Here is a 14,465-nt window from a genome sequence, read left to right on the forward strand (position 1 = left end):
AACACACACTGACTCGTTGTTGGCAAAAACATTCTGTACCCATTGCCACTGCTGCTTAAACAGTCTTCGGCCTACAGGCCCAGGAGGTATCAAATAATACAAAAACACATGATATAGTGCATTTTTGTTAGTCTGTGTTGACATCATTCCTGTGAAGAGTTTAAAGACTGATTACCTTTATTAAAGGAGCTATTGAAGAAGAGTTTAATTTGAGGGAGATTGGTACCACCACAGCAGCCCTTAATACATATAATACATTTTATGCCAAAGTAAAGTTTAATCAAGCCTCTAAAGAACAGTTTATCAAACCGGTATGGATCCTGACCTCATTACTCAAATCACATGACCAGTGATGGGATGGTCACTTCCTCTGCAACTAGAGTACTGGAGCTTGATGACAGACAAGTGACAACTAAACACAATGATTACAGGGTAAGGATTAGTTTGAGTGTTGACCTTTGTCAAACACAGCCATCTGCCTGACACAGGTACAATTCCAGAGCAAACTGGTTTTTACTGACTACAGAAGTGCAGTGACTACTAGAAATACAGACGATAATGAAACAGAAATAAATAATACTTGGACCAGAAAACTTGGCTCACCTATAGAATCACTCGAATTGGTGGCAAGAGCATGTGTGTCTTGAACATGTGCCTTTACACAGTGGTCTAGCACATGTTTTCTCCTATTGAGGTATAGTCCTAAGTGTTCTCCTGGCAAATAGGGAAATAGTAACAACACATGTCTTCCAGTAAGGGGGGTAGGTGGGGGTGGCATGGAAAAACCTGTGAAAATGAAATAAAGATGGAAAAGCAGACTCGGTGTCAACATATCGTTATCCCGAATATGTGGCTGGTACTGCAATGATTCCAGAAATACACTGCTGCAGACAGACAACACCACAATTACATTTTACAACAGAGGGTATGAAAACACAAGAGAGGTTGAGGTGGGAAAACAAGCTCTGAAACTGGGTAGAAGTCTTGTATTTTGAGAACTACCTACCTACTGAGCCAGTCCAGTCAGGCAGCAGATGTGCTGTTTGCAAGAAGCCAGTAGACAGGGACTCTGAAATCTGGAAGAAGTTGGACAACTCTTTGCCCAATGTATTCAATGTCAGAGACAAAAAAAGAGACTAATATTTTGGGTGAGGACAACTTCCCGCACAATGAATTCCTTCTAACTGCTACAGCTGTAAAGCATTTAACAGAATATTAAACAAGTGTAACTCAAATACGTATTCTGGTGGAAAAGATCACGGTCACTCTGGTAGTTGATGTGTTTGACCTGTCAGTTGCCTACAGAATTTGTCATGCCAATGATCTGGTCCTATGCAAAATGTGCAAAGTTTTCTTAACAGTGGTATTAAAAAATGAATACACTCCTTATATAAACAACATGCATAAAACCCCCTTTAATGTTTTAGAGTCTGTCAAGTTATTTAGAACCATCACAAGTGATTCTTTTTCAACAAGGATCAGAAATACTACATCAAAATTCTTTACATCAAAAGATCTGCAGACCTCATGTAAAAGAGATGTCACATTTGAATTTGTAATTAGTGTGAAGCAGTTTGTGACACATGAATCGTTAAATTATGCATATATAAAGTAGCTTTCACTCAAAACTATGGATGCCACCAGGATGCAAATATTTAAACATGTATCGCTGTAGCAGAATTCAGCATTCCTATTACAGATTCTGATGCCATTAATGTCTATCAACCTTTCAACCGCAGAACAAAACATGCCCAGATCAGCCAATAGATCTAAAGTCCTTTGGGAAAACCATGATCGGAGCTCTACAGTGTAGCTACCTGGTGTAAAGAACATGATTGCATAAGCATAAATAAAAGCAGGTCAAAAGGTGCCTTAATACAAACTAAATTAAACACTGTAATGTTTTTAAAAAAAGCAACTTACAATTTTCTCATTTATCTAGCTAAACAGGGTTAAGGGCCTTGATCAAGGGTGTAGTGGTGCTTCGTGGTGCTGGGATTTTAATTAAACTCAAATTAAAGTCCAAATTCATCCACGTAAGCTATTGTATGTGACATGATGTGATATATGTGATGTGAGAAGGCAAACAAAATGATAATGTAACCCAGAAATAAAGTTGTTAGTTTGTACAAGGATAAAACCAGTATTCACAGACAAGGCCAAATGTAATAATAAAAGAAAAAAAAACAATGCAGCAAAAGCCTAATACAAAACAAGGTAGTCAGCAATAATAAAAAGCTCTAACTTTACAAACACACTTGAAGTGGAAAGACTTTTGAAGTAAGCTAACGAACATAACATACTTAAAACCAGGATGTAGCCAGGAACTGGTAGCTGATGTTGCACTAGTACACATATTAGCACGGTCTCCTCTGTAGGGTAGGGAAGGTCCATATTAGAAGCACATGAAGAGTAACTAAGAGCAGTTTTACTTGATACTTTTTTCTTTAAGGAGTAACATGGCGTTCAAAATGTACCATTGCAAGATTTTACATGCTGGCATGCGTTCTGTGGTGAGTTTTAGTGATTTCCTGCATCAGGCAGTAGGATTAATAAATGAATGATTATCAGGCTATTTATCAGGTATTATTGGGTACTTGTAATGCTTATCAGTGCTGTCTGATATTGTTTGACAGGCTGTACCACCAGGATTTATTACATTTATTATTATTTATTACTGATGAATTTGATGTAATTGTAATAAGAGCAGGGGATCAAATGGAAAAGGGGCTGCAAGTGTTATTTTTCAGGAGTGTTTACAGTTCATATAAAAGAGCTACAATTCATAGTTTCCTATTGGCTCACAGTTTATTTCTACATTCCTTATTTGTTGAATGTTGAATATTTATCCAACAAGCTTTTCAGACTTACCACTAAACATACTAAAAGTTTTAAAACATTTAAAACTTTTTACATTTCCATTGGTTAATGATATTATATGACAACATCATGATGTATTAATTAAGAGGTTGTGGTGACATTCTGCACTTTGGTTCTTTTACTAGAAATATATTTGTGTGTTTTATTGCAGGCAGACAAACAAGCATTCTTGAGCTAACAAATTTTACTTGTAATTACTTTTACAACTGTTGCAATATACCATACACTTTATTAGGAACAACTCATTTATACAATACCCAATCTGCCAAAAACCAACATAGGTCAAGATCTTTATTTATTGTTCATATTAAACATCACAGTAGGGAACGTGTGACAGAAAAAGACAGGTGGCACCTTTAGACTTTTGTAGATTCCTGTTCTAAGCTGAGTGGAACGTGATATAGTCTTATCTGAATGTCTGAGATGAATTTTTGCTTACCACGTTTGTAAAGAATGAATTCCTATTGCCTGCAGACCTGCTGTTTACTATGTTTTTGCTTTTTTGCACCGTCTGGTGGCCTTAAATTAAATCAGCCAAAACATGTGCCTTTATCTGCATGATTTTCTGCATTGATGCTGCCACATGTTTTGACTGTTTTCACCATTGATTTAAGGTCTATAGGTGTTTCTAATGGTGGAAGATATACACAAATATAACCAACGCTTCCTTTTTTTAGTTGAAAATGTAATTTACACATGTACCAAACTACAAGTGCTGAAAACAGACAATAAAAGCATCAGGATGAATCAATCAGGTTCAGCAAGCAAAAGAATCCACAGCAGTAGAAGTCTATCAAGATCAAGCACTGGCACCTCATCAGGCAGCATGAGTACATCATACACAGCTAGAGAGGAGAGGAGAGGAGAGGAGAGTGAAAGAGAGAGAGAGAGAGAGAGAGAGAGAGAGAGAGAGAGAGAGAGAGCAGATTGCTAGCTATGCTTTTATTTTACAGTGGTTTAATTTTGTATACTTTGTGATTATGTGCAAGCATGTCTGGAGCCAGAGTCTAACGCAGGCATGAGGACACCTGGGGACATAGATCTTTACCTTTACTTAAGAAAAGAAAAATTATATAACAAAATGCTCAACTAAACAAACAGAGTGTGTATGAGTTGTGGACACAAGTGGAAAGCTATTTGTGGAAAGCGTTGGTGCCCTATAGAAGTCAAAGTCCATGCTGTATTGTTCATTCCACTGTGAAAGAGTCTACCATTGCATTACAGAACTTTATCATGTGTTTAAATTGACCAATTGTATGTAAATGAATTTCCCTGTCTGAAAACAATTCCAGAATGAGATTCTCAGATCATTTACTTAATAATTTATTTTATAGTATTTACTAATTTCATAAATGAAAAAAAAAATCACATAAGAATGTATGTACAATTGACCCTCCTTAATAAATGACTACAATGAAAAATAAAACTTGAATAATTTGATTAAAACATTACAGTGGCATCTTCTAGGAGCAAAATCTGCTGAGTTTCCCAGCACAATAGCACTAGTAATTATATTTACTTCTAAAATTAACACCTACTTCTAAACCTGCCTGAGCACATACCAGAAAGTGCCAAAACTGCAATTAGATTACAATGTTAATCTAAAAAACATTTTTAATATAGCAGGATAAACACAATCACGAATTAAGATAAAGCCGCAAGCAGTGGTTACTGTGGTTTAAACACCTAAGGCATTGAAGAAAAGAAACATTAGGAACATGACCACCGAGTTTTAATCTGATCAGCCTTCGTTAACCTTGTGTTATAGTTGCTCGAACTTCATAGGCCGATGGTGGCCTTAAGATACACGAATATCTTAATAGACCCTTGTGGCACATTGGACACAGACACTGCAGGCCAATTTGATAAGACTAACGGATGCGTAGTCGTTGCCATTTTCTGTTTTTATTTCCATCTTATAGCACCACCAAGTTGTCAAGCTACACAATTTAAAAAAATTTGACCACTGAGTGAGCTCATACACGAGTTTGGTGAAGACATCTCTTTCCGTTCTCAGGTTTTAGCCATTTTAGTGAAAGTGGCCCGCCTAGTTTTGAACTTTTTGGCGACCCTTTGCGAGTCAAAAGTTAAACTTTTTTTTTTTATATTTATTGATAGTCACTGGTTTGGTTCCATTTGGGCAAAAAGCCTAGGACTAGTTTGCAAAAGTAGTCTTTTACAGAATAATGAATGATCAATTTGATTGACATTAAATGTGTAGTGTATGTTTGAAAAATTGTGCAATATAACAATCATTTATACGCCATAAAACATGATATCGCCCCCCCAGTGGCTGATTTCTTAAAGCCCTTTAGGGCCATGGGCGTATAACCTTGTGTTATAGGTGCTCGAAATTTATGGCCAGGGGCGGCCATGTTTTTTTAGATACGTAAATGTCCTCATATATCCTTGTGACAAATTGGACACAGACACTGTGTGGCAATTTTCAGGTCGAGTGAATTAACGGTTGCATAGTTAAAGCCATTTTTATGTTGTTTTTGTTTTTAGCGCCAACAAGTGGTCAAGCTCTGTATTTTATAAAATGTGACCAAAGAATGATGGGTCGGAATGATAAGTATTTCATTCCGTTCATAACAAATGCTATAATTTAGCTATAATTGTTGATATTCACTGCCCAGACAACATTTCTGGTTTGGCCCTTATTTGTCCAAGTGGGTTAAAAATTTGTCAACCTCTCCCCAAATTGAGCTCTACCATCTGGCCAAGTTTCAAGCCTCTAGGCCTTACGGTTTGATCTGCACAGTCAGTGTAATAATAATAATAATAATAATAATAATAATAATAATAATAATAATAAATGCCTACAATTACAATAAGGTTTCTGCACTACGTCATTGAACCCCTAATGATTTAGCCTGAAATACTGATCATACTAGAACTAAAATAGTTTTCTTTTTGGCAGAAATGATTGACCACAAGAGGGCGACATGAGTCACGGTAATGAGCTCTTCTGCCTCGTTCACACTGTGCTTTAACCTTAAAGAAAGCAGAAAGGCAACAATTCCTTAAAGGCAGTGCAAGTCTAACTAAAGTACCTAGCTTATCACAAAAACAATGACTATAAACCTCAAAGGATGGTAAACAATAATATATCCCTACAATGGCAGATGGTATTGGTTGTTCCAGCAGACAAACTAGAGATATTAAATACTTTATGCTTATAGACACTTATAGAGCCAAATACAGCTGCTTAAATGCAGGTAAGCAATGTCAAATGCACTCGGGTAGATTAATAACTTATGCTTCTATTGCTTTATGTCCTACAATCTGTTTAATAATACAGTGTTGCTACCAGGCAGTACATTAATATACTCAAGTACCTACAAAGAAAATGTTCTATTGTTTTATGCCTCAGAGGCTATTCAATTATTAGTATATTGTAGCTATTCATTAATTCATTTATTATCTTCAGTAACCTTTTTATCCAGGTCAGAGTGAATGCATCAGAGGGGTGCAAGAATACACCATGAGAAGAATGGCGGTCCATTACAGGGCATTATAAATAAATATATTCACACACTTATTCACACGTGGGACTTTTTTTAAGCTTAGACAATTCATCTATTGCATAAAGGCAGAAGGGATTCCAAGTGTTTTGTTTATCTGAACAGAATTGCGTAGGTTTAGCTAGAATATGGGCTGCCTTTCAGTCTTTATTTAGCACAAAAGCTTAAACGAACCTGAAACAAAGAATAACTGTTAAACTAAACAATACATTTGTTTGCCATTTCTGTTTACTTGAGGAGCATAAAATAGAGAAAACAGATAAACCAACTGAGATAATATTTAGTATTTTGCAAGATACTATTATGATGCTCTTTATGGTTATGATGCTGTTAAGCAATCAATTATATGGTATCTATGACCAGTGCTCTTTATTCTCCTCTGATACACTATAGGCTAACAGCGGAGGTCCTGCTTGGAAATTATGGTTAACATTAAGTAAACACAGAATTGAATGTAAATAGGAGCACCACATTGATACCTAGCCTTTAATCTCCTTCCCGGAAATATCTTAAAATGTTAACTATATTGATAATTTTTTAGATCATTTAACACAGCCATGCTCAATATATATACTGTTTTTAAAAAAGTAAATGCTATACATATTGCACACAGACCACACACAGTGTTACTGTAAGTAACTTAGAGACCACAGATGAATGTGCACTTACTGAACTCTGAGTTTGAATTGAATCAGCACTAAAAGTTTTTGCAGAGTTGGTTTGCACTATTGTTTATGGAGCAGTGACAAAATAATATGCAACCAAAAGCAAGCATTTTTTAAAGTGTAAGTGTATACCTCCCATGATGAGGTATGCCGTTTTCATGATTCTCCAGCTTGTGAGGAATAGGTGGTAGTGGTGACTGCTTACTCATTCTGCTTCCACTTCTTACACCTCTGGGTACCGTAATCAGAAAATAAGTACCACCAGGCGTTCTTGTTAAAAAGTAATCCTCATCAGATTGGGTGGGAAATGCTTGAGTTGGAAGAATGTGCTTTCATTGCACATGCATGAGTGAAAACAGTTTCCTTTCCCTCTGTAAAAAAGAACAGCTGGCAGGTATTCTTGTATAACCGCAGGAACTGTTGGTTCCCACCCTGCAGCAGCATTGTTTGTATGCCAAAAGCTGATCCACGGAGAAACACGAGTCATAGGTAAATTTGACCTCTTTATGCCTGTAAATGATGTTATCGTATTACTGCAAGCAAATAAGATGGAGCCCTGTTTTCACAACTGTATAAATAAGTTGTGAAAATCAACTTCAATATTTGTAGCATTAGTGATCCTATATATTGGTACGTGGCTAAAGCTAAGAAAAACATCAGGGTCAGAAGTTCTATGTTTCTCTGACCTGCTGCTGATTGTCGTGTGTGCTGTGGTGAGTATGAAGCAAAAGCATTCATGAAATGGCATGAATAGGAACATTATTTTTCATAACAATTTACAAGTACACAACACTCGCATTTAAAAGAAAACACCATTTGAGCATTGATGCAGAAATCAGCGTTTTCATTTGCACTGGCGGACATGTATATCACACCGAGTCCTTCAGTGGTGTCCTACCTGAATCAATCTACCTCTTAATACCATCATATGAATATTATACAGAAATTCAGTATAACAGAGTGCTGCATCACAGACAGGTAGCTCATGCAGTGAGAATAAATGGCATTACTAAAGCAAGAAAGCCAATTGTGGCAGCGGTTCGTGGGTGGAGGGCAGAGCCAGATGGAATGAGTGTTAAGACTACACCTGTAGCTGATGAGACTAATCAGTGTGCTCTGTTCCAGTCCGGCTCCACCCTCCACTCGTGAACCGCTGCCACACCAATTAACACAATTCAACAAATCTCCTTTCACTGCAGCCACAGCTGAAGCACTATTCAAATGCAATTCAGTTTTTTATTATGAAATAAATGACACAAGAAGCAAAATTTTATTGTTGGACTAGCTTGGTGGCTAGATGGGGGGAATCACTTAAAGAAATTACAACCACAATACATGTAATGTGTTTACATGTCCCAAATTGTATTGTGGTTGTAATTTCTTAAATGTAAATAAAAACAGAATGCAGACATTTGCAAATCCCAAGAATCAATTTTCCATTCACATCAAAACCAAATAGACTATAAAATGTTTAAACTGAAAATCTATAAAATTTTAAGGAATAAATGAAGTCATTTAGAATTTGATAGCTGCAACATGTCCTAAAAAATCTTGGACAAGGCCATGTTTACCACTGTGTACCATCAAGTCTTTTGTCTGTATACATCTGGTTACTAAGGACACCAGTTGCTAAAGTTCTGGGAGAAGAACTCTGTCCAATGTGTGTTCCAGGTGTGTTTAAAAATTGTCTTGCTAAAATATGCAAGCCCTTCCCTAAAAAAGACATTTCTGTATGGTAGCATTTGCTGGAGGCAAAAAAGCTCCTCATTCCACAGGCACTAATGCTCTCATACTATCAGAGATGGTACTGAGGGCTGAAAACAAGTCAGATGGTCCCTCTCCTCTTTAGTACAGAGGATATGGTGTCTATGGTTTCCAAAAAGAAATAAAAATTTCTATTTGTCTGACCACAGAACAGTTTTTCACATTCACAGATTTTTTAAATAGTTTTGACACAGAAAGGATGGCAACATTTCTGGATCATGTTCACTCATGCCTACTTCTTTGCATGATAGACATTTAACCTGCATTTGTGGTGTTGATTTCTGGAAGTGTTAATGAACACATGCTGTGATACCACCTGAGGGCCTGAAGATCACCGGCATCCAAAATTGATTTTCACTCCCGTCCCTTGTGCAAAGAGATTTCTCAAGATTCCTTGAAACTCTGATGATATCATGTATTGTATATTATCAATTTTATTTTAAGAAACATTATTCTGAAACTGTTCTACAATTTGTAGGCACAGTCTTTACAGACTGACGAAGCTCCTCCCATCTTCACTTCTGAGAGACTCTGCCTCTCTTAAATACACTATTTGTACCCAAACATTCTACTGACCTGTTGTCAATTAACCTAATTAGTTGCAAAATATTTCCACAACTGTTTCATTTTAACAAGTTTTTTTTTGCAGACTTTTGTTGCACCATCCCAAAATTGAGATGTGTTTCAGAAATAAAATTCAAAATGACCTTTTTCTCTACTGAAATGATACAGTATTTATACAGTATGTATGTGATACAGTATGTATGTTTGCCACAAGCAAGTGAAATACATGTGATTATACTGTACTGCATAAAAAGGGATCAACAAAATAGGTTCCAACTAAACCATTCAGAACTATGAATGTCATATACAAAACATATACACCACACTGCTACTACTATGACTAGGGGAGTCAACCAGCAACACATTATTTCAGAGTTTATGAAAGTATGCATTTGTTTTACAGCAATATGTGTTTTAAAATTTAATTCAAGAATAGAGTTGCTCAAAGCTCAGTAGAGGCAAGCTGTAACCAATATCTTTGTACTTATCACTATTTCTTTTCTCTGCTGAATATAAAATTATTTTGTATAACTATGTTTCATCAGTGCAAAGGTAAAAGCCAAGACTTTAAATTAATTTTGAAGAATGAAAGTAGGAAATTATTCAATTGACCCATAAGTAAAATAACATTCATGTGATGTAGAAATATTTGTAATGTTGCTTATAACCTTAACTACACTGGCCAAAAGAAAAGCATTTAACCATTTATTTCTTCTAAACATTAACCACATTTTCCCTATCATTCTGAACACATTTGCTCACAGTAAATAAAGCAAGTACACACCCATGCAAAAAGCATAAAACCAGTAGAATTGCTGCACAGATCATTCCACAAATTAACTCAAAAGCAGTTGACTCAGTTCTTCTGATTGTTAGAGACAGTGAGGGTGGTTTCAGGCTCTCCAAGTGTTTATTATACCATAACAATGCTGCATACCTCACCCCATCTCAGACCTATGCTTTAATTGTATTCTTAGAGCCAACTCATTAACATGTAAACATATGGTTACATGTACTGTATTGTACATGATGGAATGAATCACACTTCTGTAAAGTGCAGACGAACAAAATACAAATGGTACATGTGGACTGTGTCACAAAAAACATTTCAGTTACACAGTACTGTATGTCAGCAAAACAATTACATACCAGCATTTTTAATCGGTAGTTTCATTGGAAACTTATTGAAGCGTTCAGGATGATACCTCCTCCTGATTTCCCCAGAGAGCTGAAATAACACATCTCTGTAAAATGAATTTGTTGAAGATCTGGTAATATCATCTGGATGCCTTCTCATGTTGGTGTGTGCACATAATGAAACCTTCCAACACCTTCAAAGAACAAAAAAAAAAGAAGAATTCCTTCTTGCAAATGCTTGACTTATGGTCATATTGTAACTTCTAATTCCTAAACTTTGGTCTGGAAAAAGCCAAGAAATGCCTTTCTCTATAAGAATTCCTACTTTGGAACATGAACGTTCAGCAAATCAACATGGCTGTGTATAGAATCATCAGTTACAAAGTCACACTTCTTACCATTAAACAATACTTATGTGTTTTTAGTGCAACTATTGTCAGTCTTTTAAGTTCTTTATGGTTTATGCAAACAGGTTTTCACAGGAGCTAAATTTGTTTTATGTAACTGATTTTGTTCTTCATATCATTATTGATTGTATACCGTGCTCTGCGGTTTGTTTCACATGAAAACCTGTAGCCACATTGTGTCTTCTTGCATTAAATTGTACAGACATGGTTATAATATGTGTGTAGTGAGTCACACCTTATGGAAATGCAAGTACAGCTTTAGAAACATACATTTTTTCAGCTGGATTTATTCAGGCCAACAGGCCAAAAAAGAGAAGAGACAAAGCTCTTATATTATTTACAGTATGTCTGTTTCGGGAAAAATCACTTCAACAGAGACTTGGCAGCAGATGGCATTTTGAGAAAGGTTTTTTTTTTTATTTGTGGTTAGGCATTACATATTGTTTTAATTAAAACAGAGCCTGAATGACTTCATCATGGTTTTGTCTTTGGGCAGAGGTTAAAGTTTGCATATCATCTCTCTCTTTAATGAAAATCACCAAACATGCTTTAAAAGATTTAGGAATATTGTAAAAACACTTTTTTTTTACATGTCAGTATATGATAATTATTTCTTCCTAAATATTACCCTAAAATCAAAGAAAGAAACAGACATATACTACAGGGAAATTACCATGACACTTTCTGTCAATACCAATTGCTGATGCAGACTCCTAGCACAGTCCTTATGGAAATATGGACCCATCAAAACATGAAAAGAGTTTTCTTCTCTGAACTGTTTCTGGGTAATAGGGAATCGGTCATTAGTGTTAAATTTGGCCATATTTTACATATAAAATCATATCATTATACTTTTATGAGTTATAGTTTATATAACCCACAACAGAAAGCTGACTTTTATTTATTTTATTTATATTTATTTAGTGGTAAGAATAAAACTGCTTCAGATTCTGCAGAGCTAAAGGGGTGTTTTTGATCTGTGAACAATTTATTCACATTTAAATTCATCTTGAAATAAGATTTCATGGTCAAATAAGATGAGCCTTATCGTCACTGTTGTTTTGTGGTGAAGTGGAACTGAAGTGGGCAAAAGGTCTCTACAAATACTGTGATCATACAAGAACAATAACTGTGTAAAAGAATACAATTGCTCCCATTATGGAGCACACTGAGATATTGTGCTGTGGAATCTGGAGCAGCAATGCTCAATGACCCACAAATATAATTTTATTTAATTATCCCTGCCAACGACCCTCAAAATGTGCACTGCTTTCCCAAGAGTGTGGGATATTGAAAGGGAATCTCAAGAATGAGTCTGTTAATTGCCTAAATGTCACTTTTTTTTATCACAACCATATGGGTTACTACTTTTACTACACGATTGAAAAAAGTAAGCAAACAGTGCAACAAAATTCAAGCAGAAATTCACAAACTCATTCCTTTTAAAGGCTTCATTGGCATTTGTGTCATTGATCAGGGAAACTGGGTTCACAACTGGGGTTATATGGATCCATCCAGGCTGGCCTCAGATTGAGTGGATAAAGACGCCAATGAGGTTTTTGAGGGAGCTGGACAAGTTTTCTATTCTTTGAATCTACTACTACTGAGAAATGTTGCCGGCCACATGATGTCTGGGCATATGTGTACAAGCAGCACCACTTATACTACACCGGATCCCAATGTGGAACATGTACGCAATAGTCATTTCATGTGGCCTTGAAAGGAAACCACAATGCTTTATCTAACCCAACAAGTCTACGTTTGTATAAAAAAGCCCATTCAGGTTCTATCAATCACCCAGAGCAAAGAACTTTACTGTACTCAAGTGATGGAGTTATGCAACGTGCAGATAAAACCATTTGACTAGGGCTGAAATGATTCCTCGATTAACTCGAGCAATTCGAATACAAAAAATCATCATTGCAAAATATTTGGCTCGATGCTTCGTTTAGTCTATTTAACTACACAGGGATCATTGTGTGTCCCTGCAACCCATTATTCCTGATGCACTAAACTCTGTAGCGCTCTGGACAGGTAAACACAGATGCTACAGAAAGAAAAAATGAGGAACAAGGTGGAAACAGCGAGGGCCATTTCTGCCACCTTAAAAAAAAGTTCCTAATTCTGATTTTATTTTTGTTTTTATTTCCCGCAATTCAGTTTTTTGCTGCCAATTCCGAGTTTATTTCTCGCAATTCCGAGATTTTTCCTGCCAATTCCGAGTTTTTCTTTCTCTCACAATAGCCATTCTTTTTCTTTTGCCAATCGGGCAACATCACCAAATCTGTAGTGGCAAAAAACTTTATTCATTAAAAATTGAATGGACTACAATCAATAGAATCAAATGGTATCAAACTAACTAAACTCCAATCCCTGGAGAGAACTCTGTCTCTCCAATCCCTGTCTAACAATCAGCTCTGGAGGGCACAACATGGTTACCGGTGGATACACCAGAAATGTTGGATGTAGAAATAAAGTCAGAATTTTGAGGAATGAAATCAGAATTGAGGGGAAAAAAGGAATTAGGCAAACTTTTTTTTATGTGGTGAAACAGGCTTCCATAGGATTAGGAGTACACTAAAATTTATTTTTACATTTATATTTAAGATTTTTTATTTATATATTTGTATTTGCATTTTGATGTAAAATGTCAATTAAATGCACTAAATGTTTTTAGTTTTCACAGATATTCTTGTATACAATTTTAGCAATAAAATGTATTGATAGCTACAGCTCTCCATTTATTTATTTATATACATTTATCACACATATTTCAATATTCAATCTTATGTTCCAAACACTGCTTTAAATGCATTTTTTTATTCAAACATGTTAGATTGATAAAAAAAAATCTGTAACATTCCTTACACTTGCAGAACACATGGAAACTGCCAGAATGACAGATTGGTTTAATCTATGGTCTAGTACTTGATTGACAAAACCTCTTTAAACCAGTTCCATTCACAAACATCTTGAAAGCCTTAGATATGGTAAAACACTAATCTGTCAAACAATTAGGAATGGAATGTTCCAGATCAGGTGGGGGACACAAACAAGAATATTTTTCCATTTCCTTTCTCTAGGAATGTCAAGATGACATGAAACATTGAAGCTTCAAATGATACAAAATCCATCAGTAGTTAGAAATGAGACATTACATGCATAGCTTCTACGATCTAGAAGAATGAACACATGTACCATCTGGTCCATGTGCAGTTTTGCAATTTTCCAAGTCATACATCCCAGCAATAGTATCATAAATACAGCCACTGTAATAATTAACCTGATGTCATGGTTTTGTGGCTAATGATGTGAGGACAATTTAGCTGTTAGTGGTTTACTGCATATGCTACCACTGGCAAGGAAATGTGAATCATTACATGGATTCATTAATTTCTTGTTTACAGAATGTATATTGCAAATATCGATTTTTCATCTTGTCTTTCATTACTGAATGCATAAAACTGAATTTTGAAAAAATACAATGACGGACAATTGGGCGATTATTTTGTCATCTCTGT

The sequence above is a fragment of the Silurus meridionalis genome, chromosome 10 (genome assembly GCF_014805685.1).
Source record: "Silurus meridionalis isolate SWU-2019-XX chromosome 10, ASM1480568v1, whole genome shotgun sequence".
Classification (NCBI taxonomy): Eukaryota; Metazoa; Chordata; class Actinopteri; order Siluriformes; family Siluridae; genus Silurus; species Silurus meridionalis.